This window comes from Anomaloglossus baeobatrachus, chromosome 2 (assembly GCF_048569485.1).
Source record: "Anomaloglossus baeobatrachus isolate aAnoBae1 chromosome 2, aAnoBae1.hap1, whole genome shotgun sequence".
Taxonomy (NCBI): Eukaryota; Metazoa; Chordata; class Amphibia; order Anura; family Aromobatidae; genus Anomaloglossus; species Anomaloglossus baeobatrachus.
Window position 1 is genome coordinate 226,898,584 of NC_134354.1, and position 18,155 is coordinate 226,916,738.

Consider the following 18,155-nt stretch of genomic DNA (forward strand, 5'->3'; position numbering starts at 1 on the left):
CCTGTATAATGAGGACTTGCACCGCAGGAAGGAAGCGATGGAGCTGCCACTCACTTCCTGTTACTTACTAGGGATGATCGAATACGTCAAATATTCGACTTCGCGAATATTTGCCAAATACGTTGCCGCTATTCGCGAATATTCGATGCGCAATGTAAGTCTATGGGAAACTCGAATAACAACTATTCAGAACTATTCGGGCTTCCCATAGACTTACATTGCACATCGAATATTCGCATAGTGGCGATCTATTCGCGAACCAGAATATTTGAAGTACTCGTTCATCATTATTAAGTACTTAAATGTCATAAGGTGGAAAGAAGGAAGCCGGCGCTGAGTGGTCACCATGATCGCAGGTCATAATAATGTCACGTGAGCCCCAGGAACGCGGATTATGATTTCACTGGAACCGCGTCGGCACAGAGGTGAGCTATGTTATTTTTTTATGGGAGCAAACATGTGGAATGAGAAAGGGTTGTCCTAGTAGTGGATAACTCCTTTACGTAAGTTAGAAAATGAGAAGCATTGGGAGAGGAGACATCATTGTGATATTAGATGCTGTAACAGCAGCAACAAAAGCTAACCATTTAAAGGGAATCTGTCACCAGGTTTTGGCCACCTAATCTAAGAGCAGCATAATATAGGGGCAGAGATCCTGATTCCAGTGATGTGTCACTTACTGAGCTGCTTAGTGTAGTTTTGATAAAAATCACCGATTAATCAGCCGTAGATTATCATTAGAGGATTACTTGGTGAGCTGCCAAGTAGTCCAGCATATGAGTTCTGTATAACTGCTAGATCTGCAGCAGAGAAAACATTTATTTTATCAAAATGACAGCAAACAACCCAGTAAGTGACACATCACTGGAATCAGGGTTTCTGTCTCTACGTTATGCTGCGCTCACATGATCGAGCAAAAACCTGGTGACAGATTCCTTTTAAATGCTGCTGTCAATCCCTGACAGTGGCACTTAGAAAATTATTTAAACTTTACATTATACAAACTACAGCTCGTTCCACAGAACACAACATTTCAAACAGCTAAGGCCGGGTACACATATCCGGCTTTTCGCCGGCTTGACAGATACGGCGCACGCCAGTACAGTATGATACAGTACAGTGTCAGCGCCGCAACTTCCGGGTCACAAGCTCCGATCACTTGACAGCATGTGACCGGCGCTTGTTGCGCTGCCAGTGTACTGTATACACTGTACTGGCGTGCACCGCATCCGTCAAACCGGCGAAAAGCCGGATGTGTGTACCCAGCCTAAGTCCACAGAAAATGAAAAAAAATGGCTCTTGAAAAAATGAAAGTGCAAAAAAAAAAAGTGTTTACATGCAGTGTTGCTGCTAGCCCGTGATTCCCCATGCGTGTTTCATCCTTCTTCCAACACAAAGTAGCAAATATTTGTTTAGTGTAATGGAAATGATACATGGTTTTTGTAAATATTTTAAAAATACAAATTTGAAAAATTGTGACGTGCATTTGTCAATACTTTGTCAATATGAGTCAATACGTGGTGGGACCATCTTTCGCTGCAATTACTGCGGTGAGTCTTTTGGGGGATGTCTCTACCAGATTTGCACATCTAGAGGCTGACATTTTTGCTCAATCTGCTTTTGCAAAATAGCGGTGGCTCAGTGAGATTGAGTGGAGGAGTCTGAACGGCAATTTTCACGTCTTCCCACAGATTCTCAATGGGATTTAGGTCTGGACTGTGATGTGGTAAATCAAACACATGACTATGCTTTGATCTAAACCATCCATTGTAGCTCTGGCAGTATGTTTAGGGTTGTTGTCCTGCTGAAAAGTGAACCTACACCAGAGTCTCAAGAGTTTTACAGCCTCTAACAGGTTTTTTCCCCAGGATTGTCCTGTATTTAGCTCCATCCATCTTCCCATCAACTCTGTTCAGCTACCTTGTCCTGCGGAAAAAACACATCTCCACAGCATGATGAGGCCACCACGTTTGATTGTGGATATGAAGTTTTCAGGGTGATGTGCAGTGTAACTTTTCCAACACACATAGTATTTTGCATTTAGCTCATAAAATGTTCTACTTTGGTCTCATCTAACCAGTGCACCTTCTTCCACATGCTGTGTCTTCTACATGGCTTTTGAAGAAGTTCAGAAGAGATCTCTTATGGCTTGCTTTCAAAAATGTCTTCTTGTCGCTCTTTCATAAAGGCCAGATTTGTGGAGAAACTCCTTTAGAGTGACCTTGGGCCTCCTGGCTTCTCTAATTAGTGCTCCTTGCTTGTGTTGTCAGTTGAGGTGGACGGCCATGACTCAGTAGGTTTACAGTTGTCATGCTCCATCTATTTTTGGATCATGGATTGAACGGTGCTCCGTGAGATGTTCAGGGCTTGGGCTATTTTTTTTATAAGTTATCCCTGCATTACTCTTCTCCACAACTTTATCCCTGACCTGACTGGTGTGTTCCTTGGTTTGCATGATGCGGTTTGATCATTATTGTTCTAAAGCAAACCTCTGAGGCCTTCATAGAATAGCTGTAGTTATCATGAGAATAGGTTAGACACAGGTGGAACCAATTTATTAATTAAATAGAACCTGTCGCCGCTTTTTTGGCGTATAAGCTGCGGCCACCGCCACCGGGCTCTTGTATACAACATTCTAACATGTTGTATATAAGAGCCCAGGCCACTGTGAGAACATAAAAAACACTTTATAATAATTACCTAACGGTCATGCGGTGGGCCATATGCGTGTCTCCATTCTCAGGTGCCAGCCTCTTTCAGCCATCTTCATCCTCTTTCTGAAGGCTATGTGCATGACGCGGCTACGTCATACACACTCGCCGGTCCTGCGCAGGCGCACTACAATACTTTGATCTGCCCTGCTCAGAACAGATCAAAGTGCGCCTGCTCAGGACCTGGATGCTGGCGAGTGTGAATGACGTCAGACGCATCATGCACCGCGGCTAGAGAAGAAGGAGAACAAAGATGGCCAAAAGAGGAGGCGCCTGCACTAGAGAACGGAGACGCCCATATAGCCAACCGCGCGACCGTTGGGTAAGTATTATAAAGTGTTTTTTATGTTCTCACAGCAGCCTGGGCTCTTATATACAGCATGTTAGAATGCTGTATATAAGAGCCCGGTGGTGGTGGCCGCAGCTTATAGGCCAAAAAAGTGGTGACAAGTTCTCTTTAAGGAGGCAATTGGTCCCTCAGGTTTTTACTTAGGGGTTGACTACAAGGGGCTGAATACAAAAGCACATCCCAATTTTCAGATTTATATTTTTTAATTAAAACATTTAGCAAAACCATGTATTATTACAAGTCACAAATACTTGCTAGTTACTGTTGGTATATCACATAAAATAAAATACATTTTGTGGGTGTAATTTGAAAAATGTGGAAAAGTTCACAAGGTATTAATACATTTTCAAAGCACTGTAATAATACGCCCACGACATTTATAAAAAAAAAAAAAAGACTATATACAAAGCATCATTTTGACACAGAATGTTATGTTCACTATTATTGTTCACTTAAATGCAAAAAAAAAAACGAAAAAAAAAAACCCATTGATGCACAGAAATGATCTAGGATCTCCATGTACTACTACATATAGGATAATTTATTCCACAGCACTTTATAGACATCATCATCACTGTCCCCATTGGGGCTCACAATCTAAATTCACAATATAAATTCCCTATTAGTATATCTATGGAGTGTGGGAGGAAATAAGAGAACCCAGAAGAAAACCCACGTACACCCCTTGTGGATTTTGTCATTTGTGATCCAGGACCCAGCGCTGTAAAGAAACAGTGCTACCCAGGTTTGAAATTGAGGTATTGTACCTGCCCTCTTTCTATATACTTCACTCCTTTAAAAAGGAACCTGTCAGGTGCAATATGCTCCCAGATCCACGAGCAGATCTGGGTGCATATTACTAATCCCTGCCGAACCGTCCCTGTATACACTAACATAGATAAAGAGATCTTTAGAAAAAGTATTTCTAAAGATCTTTTATCCTATGCTAATGAGCGCGGGGACTAGTCGCAAGGACGTTACATCCCCCAACTAGTCCGTCCCCTTAGCACCCATAGGGGTGTGCTAACATGCTACTCAATGCAGCGTCACCAGTGGTGCCGTGCGTACCTGAGTCCACTGTGACCGCGCTTCTGAATGCCCGGCACTTCCAGTCATGTACAGTAGACCTCTCTGAAGCCGGGATGCATGAGCGGAAGCGCCTGGCATTCAGAAGAGCAGTCACAGGGAACACAGGTATACACGGCACGGCTGGTGATGCTGTGGGCGTACTAACATGCTAATGGGGTGACTAGTTGAAGGACATAGCGCCCTTATGACTTGTCCCCGTGCTCATTAGCATAAGATAAAAGATCTTTAGAAATACTTCTCTATACTAGTGTACACACGGACGGTAAGGCTAGTTTCACACTTGCGTTGTTTTCTTTCAGTTGCAATCCGCCGTTTTGGAAAACAGCGGAATCCGTTAATGGATTCCACTGCTTCCCATAGACTTGTATGGACGACGGATTGCGAGTGATGGACCTGCGTTGCTTCCGCCGGGCGACGCTGCGTTGCTTCCGCCGGGCGGAAGGAACGCAGCATGTAACATTTTTTGAGCAGCAGAATCCTTAGGATTTCACTGCGCATGCTCTCTCTGGCTCCCTGCACACGTAACCAGGGTACACATCGGGTTATTAAGCAAAGCGCTTTGCTTAGTTACCCGATATTAATCCTGGTTACGTGTGCAGGGAGCCAGCGCTAAGCGTGAATATGCTGGTAACCAGGGTAAGTATCGGGTAACCAAACAAAGCACTTTGCTTAGTTACCCGATATTTACCCTGGTTACCAGCGTACGCTGCTTACACAGAGTCGGTGCTCATTGGTCTCCCGCAGTCAAACACGCCGATGTGTGCTGCACGGCGGGAGACCAACGAGCAAAAAATGAACCAGAACAGTGTGTAACGATCAGCGATTTCACAGCAGGGGCCAGGTCGCTGCTTAGTGTCACGCACAGCGAGATCACTGATGAGGTCACTGGTACTTCACAAAACCTGTGACTCAGCAGCGATCTCGCTATATGATAAGTACCCCTTAGTCTAATAGATATTTGCCAGCTGCTAGGAGTCTGTCAGAGCGGTGTCCGCCGCTGAGTACATACATTAAGTCTAGTAAGAATTCGTCAGCTGCTGGCAGTCTCTCATGAGCGGTATCCGCCGCTGTGCAGTGGGCCACACAGACACTACATAGACTTAATGTATGTACACAGTGGCGGACACCACTCTGACAGCCTCCTAGCAGCTGACGAATTCTTACTGGACTTAAGGCCCCTTTACACACAGACTTTCTGGCGATCCCAGCAGCGATCTTGACCTGGCCGGGATCGCTGGAAAGTCTCTAGTCGCCGGTGAGCTGTCAAACAGGCAGATCTGGCCAACGACACAGCAGCAATACAGACCTGCAGAACGACCTCGCTGGAAAGGGAACACTAGCACGCCTATGGGCTGGGTCGCTAACGATGTCATTGTAACTGTGTCAAACACACCGATACATGCTGCGCAGCGGGAAGCAAAGGACCAAAGAATGGTCCTGAACGACTTGTAGCGATCAGCGACCTCACAGTGGGGGCTAGGTGGCTGATGCGTGTCACACACTGCAATGTCTCTGGGGAAGTTGCTATTACGTCACAAAACCGGTGACGTTACAGCGATATCGCTAGCGATGTTGCAGTGTGTAAAGGGGCCTTTAATATATGTACACAATGGCGGACACCGCTCTATGACAGACTCCTAGCAGCTGGCAAATATCTATTAGACTAAGACTATTAAGGTGGTGTCACACATAGCGACGACGACAACGACGTCACTGCTAAGTCACCATTTTCTGTGACGTAGCAGCGACGTCCAGTCGCTGTCGATGTGTGTGTCATCCAGCAACGACCTGGCTCCTGCTGTGAGGTCGCCGGTCGTTGCTGAATGTCCTGCTTCATTTTTTGGATGTTGCTCTCCCGCTGTGAAGCACACATCACTGTGTGACAGCGAGAGAGCGATGAGCTGAAGCGAGCAGGGAACCGGTGTCTGGCAGCCTGCAGTAAGCTGTATCCAAGGTAAACATCGGGTAACCAAGAAGCCCTTTCCTTGGTAATTTACCCTATCTGTATTCTGGCTAGGAGTGCAGGGAACAGGGAGCCGGCACTGGCAGCGTGAGAGCGGCAGACGCTGGTAACAAAGGTAAATATCGGGTAACCAAGAGAAGTGCTTTCCTTGGTTACCCGATATTTACCTTAGTTACGCTTCCACGCGTCGCTGCTGGCTGGGGGCTGGTCACTGGCCGCTGGTGAGATCTGCCTGTTTGACAGCTCACCAGCGACCATGTAACGACGCAGCAGCGATCCAGATAAGGTCAGATTGCTGGTTGTGATCCCTGCTGCGTCGCTATGTGTGACACCACCTTTAGACTAAAGGCCCCGTCACACTAAGCAACATCGCTAGCAACATCGCTGCTAACGAACAACTTTTGTGACGTAGCAGCGATGTTGCTAGTGATGTTGCTGTGTGTGACATCCAGCAACAACCCGGCCCCTGCTGTGAGGTCGTTGGTTGTTGCTGAATGTCCTGGGCCATTTTTTAGTTGTTGCTGTCCTGCTGTGAAGCACAGATCGCTGTGTGTGACAGCGAGACAGCAACAACTAAATGTGCAGGCAGCAGGAGCCGGCTTCTGCGGAGGCTGGTAACCACAGTAAACATCGGGTAACCAAGAAGCCCTGTCCTTGGTTACCCGATATTTACCTTTGTTACCAGCCTCCGCCGCTCTCACTGTCAGTGCCGGCTCCTGCTCTGTGCACATGTAGCTGCAGGACACATCGGGTTAATTAACCCGATGTGTGCTGTAACTAGGAGAGCAGGGAGCCAGCGCTAAGCAGTGTGCGCTGCTCCCTGCACATGTAGCTGCAGCACACATCGGGTAATTAACCCGATGTGTGCTGTAACTAGGAGAGCAGGGAGCCAGCGCTCAGTGTGCGCTGCTCCCTGCACGTGTAGCTGCGTGCGCTGGTAACCAAGGTAAATATCGGGTTGGTTACCCGATATTTACCTTAGTTACCAAGCGCAGCATCTTCCACGCGGCGCTGGGGGCTGGTCACTGGTTGCTGGTGAGCTCACCAGCAACTCGTGTAGCGACGCTCCAGCGATCCCTGCCAGGTCAGGTTGCTGGTGGGATCGCTGGAGCGTCGCAGTGTGACATCTCACCAGCAACCTCCTAGCAACTTACCAGCGATCCCTATCGTTGTTGGGATCGCTGGTAAGTTGTTTAGTGTGACTGGACCTTAAGCGTGCCTCTTCATGACAACAATGACCAGAGCCTAACACCTTACAAATTTGCTTATCTCATGTGCTAGTTACTGATGAAGGCCATGTTTGGACCGCAGCTTTTAACTGCACTGAATATTGAATAAACTAATTATTTTCACTTAATCTGGGAGTGCCTCGTATCTATTATTACTGGGTGCATATTGCACCTGGCAGGTTCCCTTTAAAAGGAAATTTGTCAGCGGGTTTTCCTTATGGAACCTAAGAGTGTCATGATGTAGGGGCAAAGTAACACTGATTTATCACTTACTGGCTGCTTGGTGCAGTTTCTATAAAATCCCTGTTTTTCTGCTGTAGATGAAGCAGTGGTCAGAATACTGAGCTGTGCATAACCCCGCTCACACTTCTGATTGGCAAATTCGTATGTAAACTGTACAGTGAGAAGCAAATCAATGGATGGGTTTACATAGATTAGCTGGACTGCCTGGCATGCGACACCTTGTCCTCTAGTGATAATGTCCGGCTGATAAAACACAGATTTTATCAAAACTACAGCAAGCTGTAGTGACACATTTCTGGAATCAGGCTCTCTGACCCTATATGACCCTATATTATGCTGCACTTAGATTTAATAGCATAAACCTGCTGATGGATTCACTTTATAGGGTTTAATCAGCGTATATATCTGCCCAGACTGCCCTAACAGAAATAGTGGTGTGTCGCCCACCTGTAGTGGTCGCCTCAGGGACGTCACTCCACCTTCTGGGACGCCACAGGGGCTCCACTTAATTACCGGTATGTCCAACAGGTATGTCAAGTTTATTTACATGGGAGTCGTGACGCCATCACGGTTTGCGGTCAGGGTTATGGGTGTCCGCCACTGCAGGTTTAACGATCGTCTGGGGCTGATTGAGTCTGCAGTCGGGTGGTGTGGTGTGGCCTCCCGTGAGTGAGGCTGGCCCCAGGGGTTCGGGTGTGTAGAATAACTCAGTCTCAGTCCAGAGAGTCTTTCAACTTGTTTACTCACTTTTGTATGTTCTGTTGTGAGAAACCCGGGCGATGCTGAAATTCAACCAAGTGGAACCAGGTATCCTTTAGGCCGGTCTAAGGGTAACCGTTAACTCGCCTTCCTAGCACTTCTAACCCCTGACTTAAAGTACCGTGGGATTCATCCAGGGAAGTCGCTGCTGCCTTTTCTCCCCTTTCTGGCCCGTTTGCTGGCAGCGTGGACCAAGGAAGATGGCTCCACGCTCGATCCTCCTTATGGGCCCCCTCGTTGCTGCTGATGCTCGGACTCTGTATGGTTGGTGAGGAACCTCTAGTCCCTTCACCTGCAGGTTTAGCAGACCACTAAATGGATGTCCACTCTAGGCACACACGGGAAACAGGTCCCTAGTCACCAGAAGTCTCCATACACGACCAGCTGACTTCCTCAGCGTCTTTCTGTCCAACTTGCTGGTGACAGTTCTCCCCCACTAACGGCTACTACACGGGCAGGGTCTGACTAGCGTGTCAGCGCGCGTCCCTCCTTCTCCTTTCCGCGCCTTCTGCTACCAGACTGACTAACCCCTACTACTTTCCTTACAGCCACTGCCATCTTCGCTTACAGCCCCTCCCCTACATCCCTAGATGAGATGTGGAGGAACACCCCCTCTTGGGTCTGCCCAAGGGTCCCCTCTAGGATGTGTGGGAGAGCTGGTTGCTATGTGTGTGCGTACACACCCTATTCCAGACTTCAGGATTACCTGGAAGTACTGCCCCCTCTGTGGTGCCTGACCAGGTCAGGGGCGCCACAGTGGCACAAGTAACAAGGATGGCACAAAGGAGTGGGAAAGATTGTAAACTTTCAAAATAAGAGGAAAGGAATCACAAGAGATTTGGAAGTATGTATTTTTACAAGACATGTTTCATTTTGGATGTCAATAAAGTCTGATAACCCTTTTAAGATCTCAAGTTTTCCTTGCAATAAATATTATAGTACCTGTCAATTCATAGCAGTCTCCAATCTCTTCTTAGTGAATGGATTATATGCTCATAACTTACTGGTTCATTAAAATTCTAAATCGGCAGGAATGTAACAAACAAGAACAACACCTGGGATGAATCATTAATCCTAGTTCTTACCACTAATGAACAATATGTGCATTGTGCATGTTCTTCATTGGTAATGAAGACGTCTCACACTAGATCAACACCTAGTACACCCTTATATATTATATATCTTTACGGCTGCCATAATGATGCAACTAAGGCTGATCCCTAAATTGTTTAACTTTGTGTGCACCATATAATTGTAGTTGGATGTCTATTCAGAATCTGCACATGTCAGGGAACAACAGGATCTGCAAGTTAAAAACCGCTGGCGTCTGACATGTCATCACCTTCCCGTGTCACTGGTGAGCAGGTCTTCGCAGCGAGCAGTTGACTAAATATTTCAAACAATAAGCATGATTTGTCCATGCAGAATTTTCCACTTCCGTTGTTTCCTGACTTGCTTTGTTTCTGATCTATGTGCGTCTTCCACTTCAAAGCTGGGAGTAAAAAGGCATGTGGCTGACATGGCCTTAACCTCACGCCAATGACAGCGAGAGGGTGGATGAAACTGAACTCTCAGCATGAAAGAAAAGTACAGAAATCAAATATTAAACTGCAAAGGAACAGAATAAAATCAGAGTATTCTCTAAGCTCTTCATCAGTTTCTTTAGGACTAGATACTGCAATGCAGCACTGCTTGCCTCACACGTCTTCAGGGGTGCTGAATAAATAATGTGTAAAAAAATGCAAGAAGTGAGAACTTAAAACCCAGCTGGTCAAGTGTCTTTAATACGTCTACAAGCATGAAGAGGGTTAGAGGGAAGTTTGTACATACCTGCCCCTACCGCCAACACGAAACTTAAGCATGCTGCCTGCTGCCCTTAAGAGTTAGAAGTGGAAAATGGAAAGAAAGCACAAGCTTGTGCCACGGACATAAGAGGACGAAGCAAGGGATAAATAAGAGCAGAGCAGGTCATTTCATGCAGGGGATAAGCAGATAATAGGTGAAAGGTGAAATAAGCTTTGGCAGTCAGTTTTCAGTCCTAAATAGATACCAGGCTGCCATGTGCCCAATCTGCGGAAAAAAAGAGCTATTCTAAGTATCAATGATGGAGTAGACTATGTGCCACATACTGTAAACAATCTTATGTTATACATCCTAAGGACTAAACAATTGGGACACCTACACATTACACCCAAGATGTCCCATTCTAAATCCTCCATATAACAGCTTTCGCTTTTACGGGAAGATTTTGGAGAATGTCTGTGGGAATTATTTCACAACGAACATATGTGAGGTCAGACACTAATAAGGGATGAGAACGCATTTGGCTTGCAATTATCATTCCTTCATCAATATATTCCTCCTGTTGGTGGCTGTTCACATTCAGCCGCCTCGCCTTTTTCCACAGGCATTACACCATACTTAGGTCTGGTCTGCCTTTATCTATGGCTGCTGGTCTGCACTGTGAAGGTCAGTTCTGATATAGTCCTGGCGTGTGTGGCATCTGCTGCACATGCTGGGACCTGGCTGCCTTTTATCCGTAGTTGCCTCTTTTTGCGACATGGAGGCGGTTATATACTATAGGTTACAGGTATGTGTGCTCCATTATGGTTCTTCTTTTAAATTTATCTAGGAGGCCGCATGACACATGAAATACATAATATAGAGTAGGACCCCCCTATTGAGATTTGCCGTGACGTGGCAGGGGTGGTTCAAAAAATTGATCAAATCTTTGTTAAAAATCTTATTTTGTATTATAGTACAGTTGGAATAAATCTTTGAATTTGCACTTTTTATATGATGCATGCCACTCTCAGATCGTGCTGGCTCCCCTTTTTCTTACTTTGTAATTCTCATTGTAGTGCATCCCAAAGGTAATTGATGGGGTTGGGTTCAGGGCTCTGTGAGGACCAGTCAAGTTTTCCATGCTAAACTCACCTAACCATGACTTTATGGACCTTGCTTTTGTTACCTGGGGCAAAGTCAGACTGGAATTGAAAAGCACTTTCCCCAAACTGTTAACACCATTTTGTATATATGCAATTGTCTAAAATGTATTGGTGTGCTGAAGCATTAAAGGGTTTGTCCACTACTTGGACAACCCCTTGTAATTCCACATGGTTCCCCGCAGGTAAAATAAAGACTATACTCAACTCCCGTACCGCCGCACTTCCAGAGGTGTCGGAGCTCGCGGTGCCAGGGCTCACATGTGTTGTGATGTCACTTGAGTCCCGCATCCAATCAGCGTCAGCTTCTTTTTCCCCGCCTTTGAACCAAACGAGCAATCAACAGGAAGTGAACACAGCCACAGTGCTCACTTCCTGTTGATTAACTCGTTTGGTCTGAAGACAGGAATACAGAAGCCGCCACTGATTAGATGTAGGGCTTGCATGACATCACAACTCCGCGTGAGCCAGAACACCACTGGAAAGGTGAGAGTATGGGAGGTGAGTATAGTCTTTATTAATTTACCTGGGGAAAACATGGAATCAGAAGGGGTCGTCCTAGTAGTGGACAATCCCTTTAACATATAACTTCACTGGAACAAAAGGACCAAGGCCAACTCCTGAGACATGATCTCGTGGCATTAGGTCTCCATCACCAAACTGTACAATTGGCACAATGCAGTCAGGAACGTAACGCTCTCCTGGCATTCACCAAACCCAGAATCGTTCTTCAGACTGCCAGATAGAAGTGTGATTTGTCACTCCACATAACATGTTTTCAGTGGTCCAAGTCCAGTGTCAGTGTGCTTTATACCACTCCATCCAACATTTGGTGTGGTGCTTGGTAATGTAAGACTTCCATATAAGTGATGATTACCCATGTATAGCCATGCCAAGAAGCTCCCAGCTCACTGGTTTGTGTGCCCATTTTAATAATAGAGGAGGTTTATACACTGCAGTTATTGACTCAGCAGAGTTGGTGGCTTTCAGGAACTATGCGCCTCAGCACTGTGGACCTGCTCTGCATCTTTACATGAGCTGCGACTTTCTGACCGAGTTACTGTGGATCCTATGCAATTCACTCACAGGAGAGCCTAGAAAATTTACGGAGGGGGTGGGAGAAATTTTATAAACTGACTTGTTACAATGGTGGCATCCATATTACAGTACCACAGTGGAATTTAAAGAGCTCTTTTGGACCAGTCACTCTTTCACAAACTGCATGGCTAAGTGCAGGATTCTGTACATCTTTGACAATGGGACTGAATGAAGAACCTAAAATCAATAGTTCAGTCGTATGTCACAATAGTTTTGTCAATATAGTGTAGAAAGAGAACAGATGTGAGGTTTTCAGTAAATTCCAATTCAGTTATCAGTCTGATAAATTGAGCTGCTGTATAGTCACCGGCTTACCAGCAGGGGGTAGATTTCCATCACATCCTTCCTGAGGATTCTGTGACCTTAATCTTTTCATTAGAGGGTTGTGTTAGGATAGCCTCAATTAACATGTTCCATCCTAACCTAAAATCATGTGCTAGAAACAGGAAAATCCTCACTTATCATGGATCAGGCTATGCTCTGCGCCAAATAAACAGCTTAAACAAGTGTTTGTAGGTCGTTCACAATATTCTCTCCTATATAGAGGTCAGATCTGAGTATACATCACCTGTAAGACATAGGACATAGAGAATAACATTAAACCTCATGTACTTCTTTTCTTTATGGTGCATGTTCTGCAATGGATGTTGTATATTTGAAATTATTATGAAGATCATATACAATAGCAACTAATTCAAGAGCTTGAAAACCATTTCTTGCCACATGTGTAGCCCGACTAGTGTAAAATGTAGTGTAGTGTAGTGTAAAATATATAAGTGAAAAGTGGCATAGCTTGGAAACTTATTTGAACCTATTGTCACTAGCATTCTATGTATGGATTTCCAATGTGACATTTTACAAGAAATATTAGGAAATACTGTACAAACTTTTGTTTTTGCTACAAATATGGAAGTTGTGGATTTTAGAAGACTCTCCCCATACAAAGTTTCTTTTTTCTACACTCCCCCCTCCTCTTTTATCCGGGTTGCACTCACATCAGGACCAGCCTAAGTGTATTTTTTGGAACAAACTGCAGCAGATAAGGTGTTTCCCAGATTCCAGAGTCTGAGAGAAGAAACATCTGGAGTTAATAATAGTTGCAGGAATGTTCATCCCCCTCCAGACACACAATACAAGGATCTGTACCCCCTCAATATCCATGGAAGGGGGCTTAAAGACTACTGAGAATTAGAGGTGGAGAAGTATAACAGTTTAACACTTTACCTACCACAGGAATCACGAGAAACATAATATAACCAGAGCTATAATTATCTATCTATACATATATCCCTTATTCGACAAAAAGACAAAGTCCCTCAACCCAAGACATCCATCAGCTCAAATTGACTCCAACTGAACGGACTCCAGAATACTATTCTTACTAGCAGAATTTGTTATAGAAGCGCCAAAAAACAGATCCTTCCATTCTGCATGTTTAAATCAATCCCTCGTACCGTAGCTGTAATCATGTAGAACTTGATATGAAATTGCAGAAAAATAAATATATTTTTCTACACTTGAACAACTGAGATCTTATTGATACGCATCTATCATGGGACTGAATTAACCAGAATATTGTTTTTATTTTCCAGCATCGAACTATAATCAGGTGAAATATATAGAGAACTTTTCAGGTGCTCTTTTATGGAATGATTATAAAAAGGAGCTTGTCATTCGGATTTTTTATTCCAAACTGATGGAATTTACAGTATGATAAAAATCAGTACACCCTCACATATTTGAAATATGTTATATCTTTTCATGGGATAACACTGAAGATCTGACACTTTGATACAATGTAAAGTAGTCAGTGTACAGGTTGTAAATTTGGTGTGCCCACACAGCCATTAATGTCTAAACCGCTGGCAACAAAAGTGACTCCACCCCTAAGTGACAGTGTCCAAATGGTGCATAAAGTGTCAATATTTTGTGTGGCCACTATTATTTTCAAGCATTGTTTTAACTCTATTGGGCATGGAGTTCACTAGAGCTTCACAGGAGCCCCTGGAGTCCTCTTCCATCCTCCATGATGACATCACAGAGCTGGTGATGTTAGAGACCTTGCGTCCCTCCACCTTTCATTTGAGGATGCCTCAGAGATGCTCAATAGGGTTTAGGTCTAGAGACATGCTTGGTCAGTCCAGCACCTTTACCCTCAGTTTCTTTAGCAAGGCAGTGGTTATCTTGGCGGTGCATTTGGGGTCATTATGTTGGACTACTGCAGAGGGGATCATGTTCTGCTTTAGAATGTCACAGTACATGTTGGCATTTATGGTTCCCTCAATGAGCTGTAGCTTCCGACAGCCAGCAGCACTCATGCAGCTCCAAACCATGACACTCCCACCACCATGCTTGACTGTAAGCAAGACACACCTTTCTTTGTACTCCTCACCTGGTTGCCACCCCACACGCTTGACACCATCTGAACCAAATAAATTTGTCTTGGTCTCCTCAAACCACAGGACATGGTTCCAGTAATCCAGGTCATTAATCTGCTTGTCATCAGCAAACTGTTTGAGGGCTTTCTTCTGCATAATCCTTAAAAGAGGCTTCCTTCTAGGATGACAGCCATGCAGACCAAGTTGCTGCAGTGTGCGTCATATGGTCTGAGCACTGTCAGGCTGACCCCCCCCCCCCCACCCCTGTAACCTCTGAAACAATGCTGGCAGCACTCATATGTGTATTTTGAAAAGAAAACCTTCGGATATGATACTGAGCATGTTCACTCAGCTCCTTTGGTCAACTATGGTAAGTCCTATTCTGAGTGCAACCTGACTTGTTAAATCGCTGTATGGTCTTGGCCACTGTGCTGCAGCTCAGTCTCAGGGTGTTGGCAATCTTCTTATAGCCTTGGCCATCTTTACGTAGATCAATTCTTTTTTTTTAGATCCTCAGAGAATTCTTTGGCATGAGGTGTCATATTGAACTAACAGTGACCAGTATGAGAGAGTGAATGAGTGATAACACCAAATTTACCACACCTGCTCCCCACTCACACCTGACACCTTGTAATACTAATGAGTCACGTAACACCAGGGAGGGAAAATGGGACTTTGGCACAATTTGACCATTTTCACTTAGGGGTGTACTCACTTTTGTTGCCAGTGGTTCTGTCATTAATGGCTGTGTGAGGAGTTATTTGGAGGGCACCAAATTAAACTGTTATACAAGCTGCACACTGACTATCTTCATTGTATCAAAGTGTCATATCTTCAGTATAGTCCAATGAAAAGATATAATAAAATATTTACAAAAATGTGGAGTGTACTCACTTTTGTTATATACTTTATATTAAAGTGATTTAATTCTCATTAAATCCATATCCATTTTGTTGTTTTAGAGAAATCCAAAACTGAAATTATATGCTGAGGAGTGTCAAACGCAGAAGGGTGCACTTGCAGCTCTCCTGCCCGCTCACTCTCTAGTCTCAGTCTCTTATCTATGACCTGTTAGGCCGGAGTCACGATTGCAAAAATCGGTCCGATTCTCATGCCTGAGAGTAGGATGAGCTGTGTCATTTGTGTTGATACGTGTGCAATGAGAGTCTGTGATTTCTCATGATAGTAGTCCGTGAGCAATCCGTATTCAATCCGTATTTTTCTCAGCAGCTATTAGTCATTACAGTCATGTACAGGAGCATTTACAGTGTTATCTGCTACATGATAGAATTGTATTTAGAAAATCGGATGTCACTAGGATTGTGTATGTGCCATCCGTTTTTTTCTCACACCCATAGACTTGCATTGGAGAGACTCGCACGAGAAACCTAGAAATCGCAGCATGATGCGATTTTTTTCACAGTCCGATTTGGACAGAGAAAAAAAAAAAGCAGAGCCTCATTGATTAACATTGGTTCGAGTGCAATGCGAGATTTTCTCACTGCACTTGTGCGAGTCAATCGCAAGTGTGCCTCCAGCCTTAGTCAGAGAGCGGAGAGAAGTAGCAGGTAGGAAATAGAGACAGAGGGCAAGAGAGTTGTGAGTGCAATGTCCAATACCCCCTCACTTGCAACTAATTTGAATTAATTTCTCTAAGGCTATGTGCCCACAGGACAACATACCAGCGGATTTTGCGGCGGAAAACCCGCGGATTTATCTGGATTTTCCAGATAAATCCGCAGGTTTACCCAAGTACAGACACTCCCCATGTTATCCTATGGGATTTGGGGAGTGTCTGTATCAATGCTGCGGTATGTGCGGCTGCGGAATATGCTGCGGATGTCCCGCAGTCGCACGTAACTGCATGTCAATTATTCAAGCGGATATATCTGTGGATGTCCCGCCTTTCCACTATGGAGATACAGGCCGGGACGTCCGCAGGTATTTCCGCACTTGTCCCGCAGGTTTACCGCAACAAAAATGCTCAAATCGCGCACCAATGGATAGCTGAAGGATTCCGGTGAGCAACTGCGGTAAACCTGTGGAAAAGTCTGCAGGTACATTGTCCCATGGGCACATAGCCTAAGACAGTAAAACTGATTTTTATAAAAGTTCTTCCCGATGACTGTTATCATCGGTTTGATCTCGGATCGCAACGCACAGACTGGCTGCACATCTTCGGACCCAAATTTGATGGCTCCAAATATTTTTATGAAGCGGTCATGCTCGGGTCAGGTGATGCATGGCCAGTTTGTACATTGCAATCCAAGATTGGACTGCGGTTAACAGACATCTACAAGAGCCCTAAGAAACATAAGGATTTAATCAGCATTAGGCCTCACTCATATCTGTGTTTAAAATCGGTGAGTGCAATCCATTAAAAAAAAATAAAATAATAATAATAAATCAGGTTGCACTCGCAACAATGTTAAACAATGAGGCAGTGTCCACCTGCGAGTTTTTCCCAGCAGCACGTATGACCGTGTTAAATGGCCGAGACTCGCCAATGCAAGTCAATGGGTGCAAGTGAAAAAATGTATGTTACATGAACATATATATGCTATCCGTATGCAATGTATCATTTACATACTCTAATAACTATGTAAGAGATTAAGTTAAAAATGCATTACATACGGATGGCATATGAACGCTAGGTGAGGAAAAAACAGATGACACTCGTCAACTTTTCTGGCTGAGAATCTGGGCAATTTTCTATACACTAATGTGAGCGCGCCCTTACATACAGGTCATTAACTTGGGGTAATAAAAACCTGGGGATACAGTCTCTTTAAATATATTTATATGACCAAATTAGCCTATTATTTTAAATACATTTTTAATCGAGTGATATTCGTGTCAAGTCCTTATTGGTCTATTGGAGTAAGTATGCAGCCCCTCGTTACCAAGAGTGCGGTCCTTGTTCTATTCTTGGGAAACTACTGGTATTGTCAGTTAAAGCTAACTTAAGGTCCATTTATGCTGCAAGTCATAAGAATGCTTATTTCCCAATAATCTTGCAGTCTAAACAGGCTGACGATCATCTGACAAATAAGCAAACCGCTGATAACATTGAGAAGGGTTATGGGAGATTTTTCAACTGGTATTTTGATGTTGAAAGTAGCCAATGTTGGGCATCAGTCATATTTGCACATTTTATTTTCAATTTTCGGAGTGTTTATGACACATTTATTGTGATTATTGACAAAAAAATAGTGCAATCTGTAAAGCAAATTTAGGACCGCTCACACCAGGCGTAGACTTAGTAAAGTTGGTGCATCTCAAACTATTAAACCAGTCTATAGACAGAAGATTAAGAAGCATGCCACTTCAGTTTAAGGGAAAAAAATATCGTCTGCCTTAAAAGATTGTCCAGAATTAGAAACACATTGTG

The 18,155-nt window shown here is 44.3% G+C and overlaps 1 protein-coding gene across 12 annotated transcripts in view; it reads right to left on the reverse strand.

Annotated features, from left to right (window-relative positions):
- PLEKHA6 (pleckstrin homology domain containing A6) overlaps positions 1–18,155 on the reverse strand; it is a 335,253-nt gene that overhangs the window by 92,672 nt on the left and 224,426 nt on the right. The window lies entirely within an intron of this gene.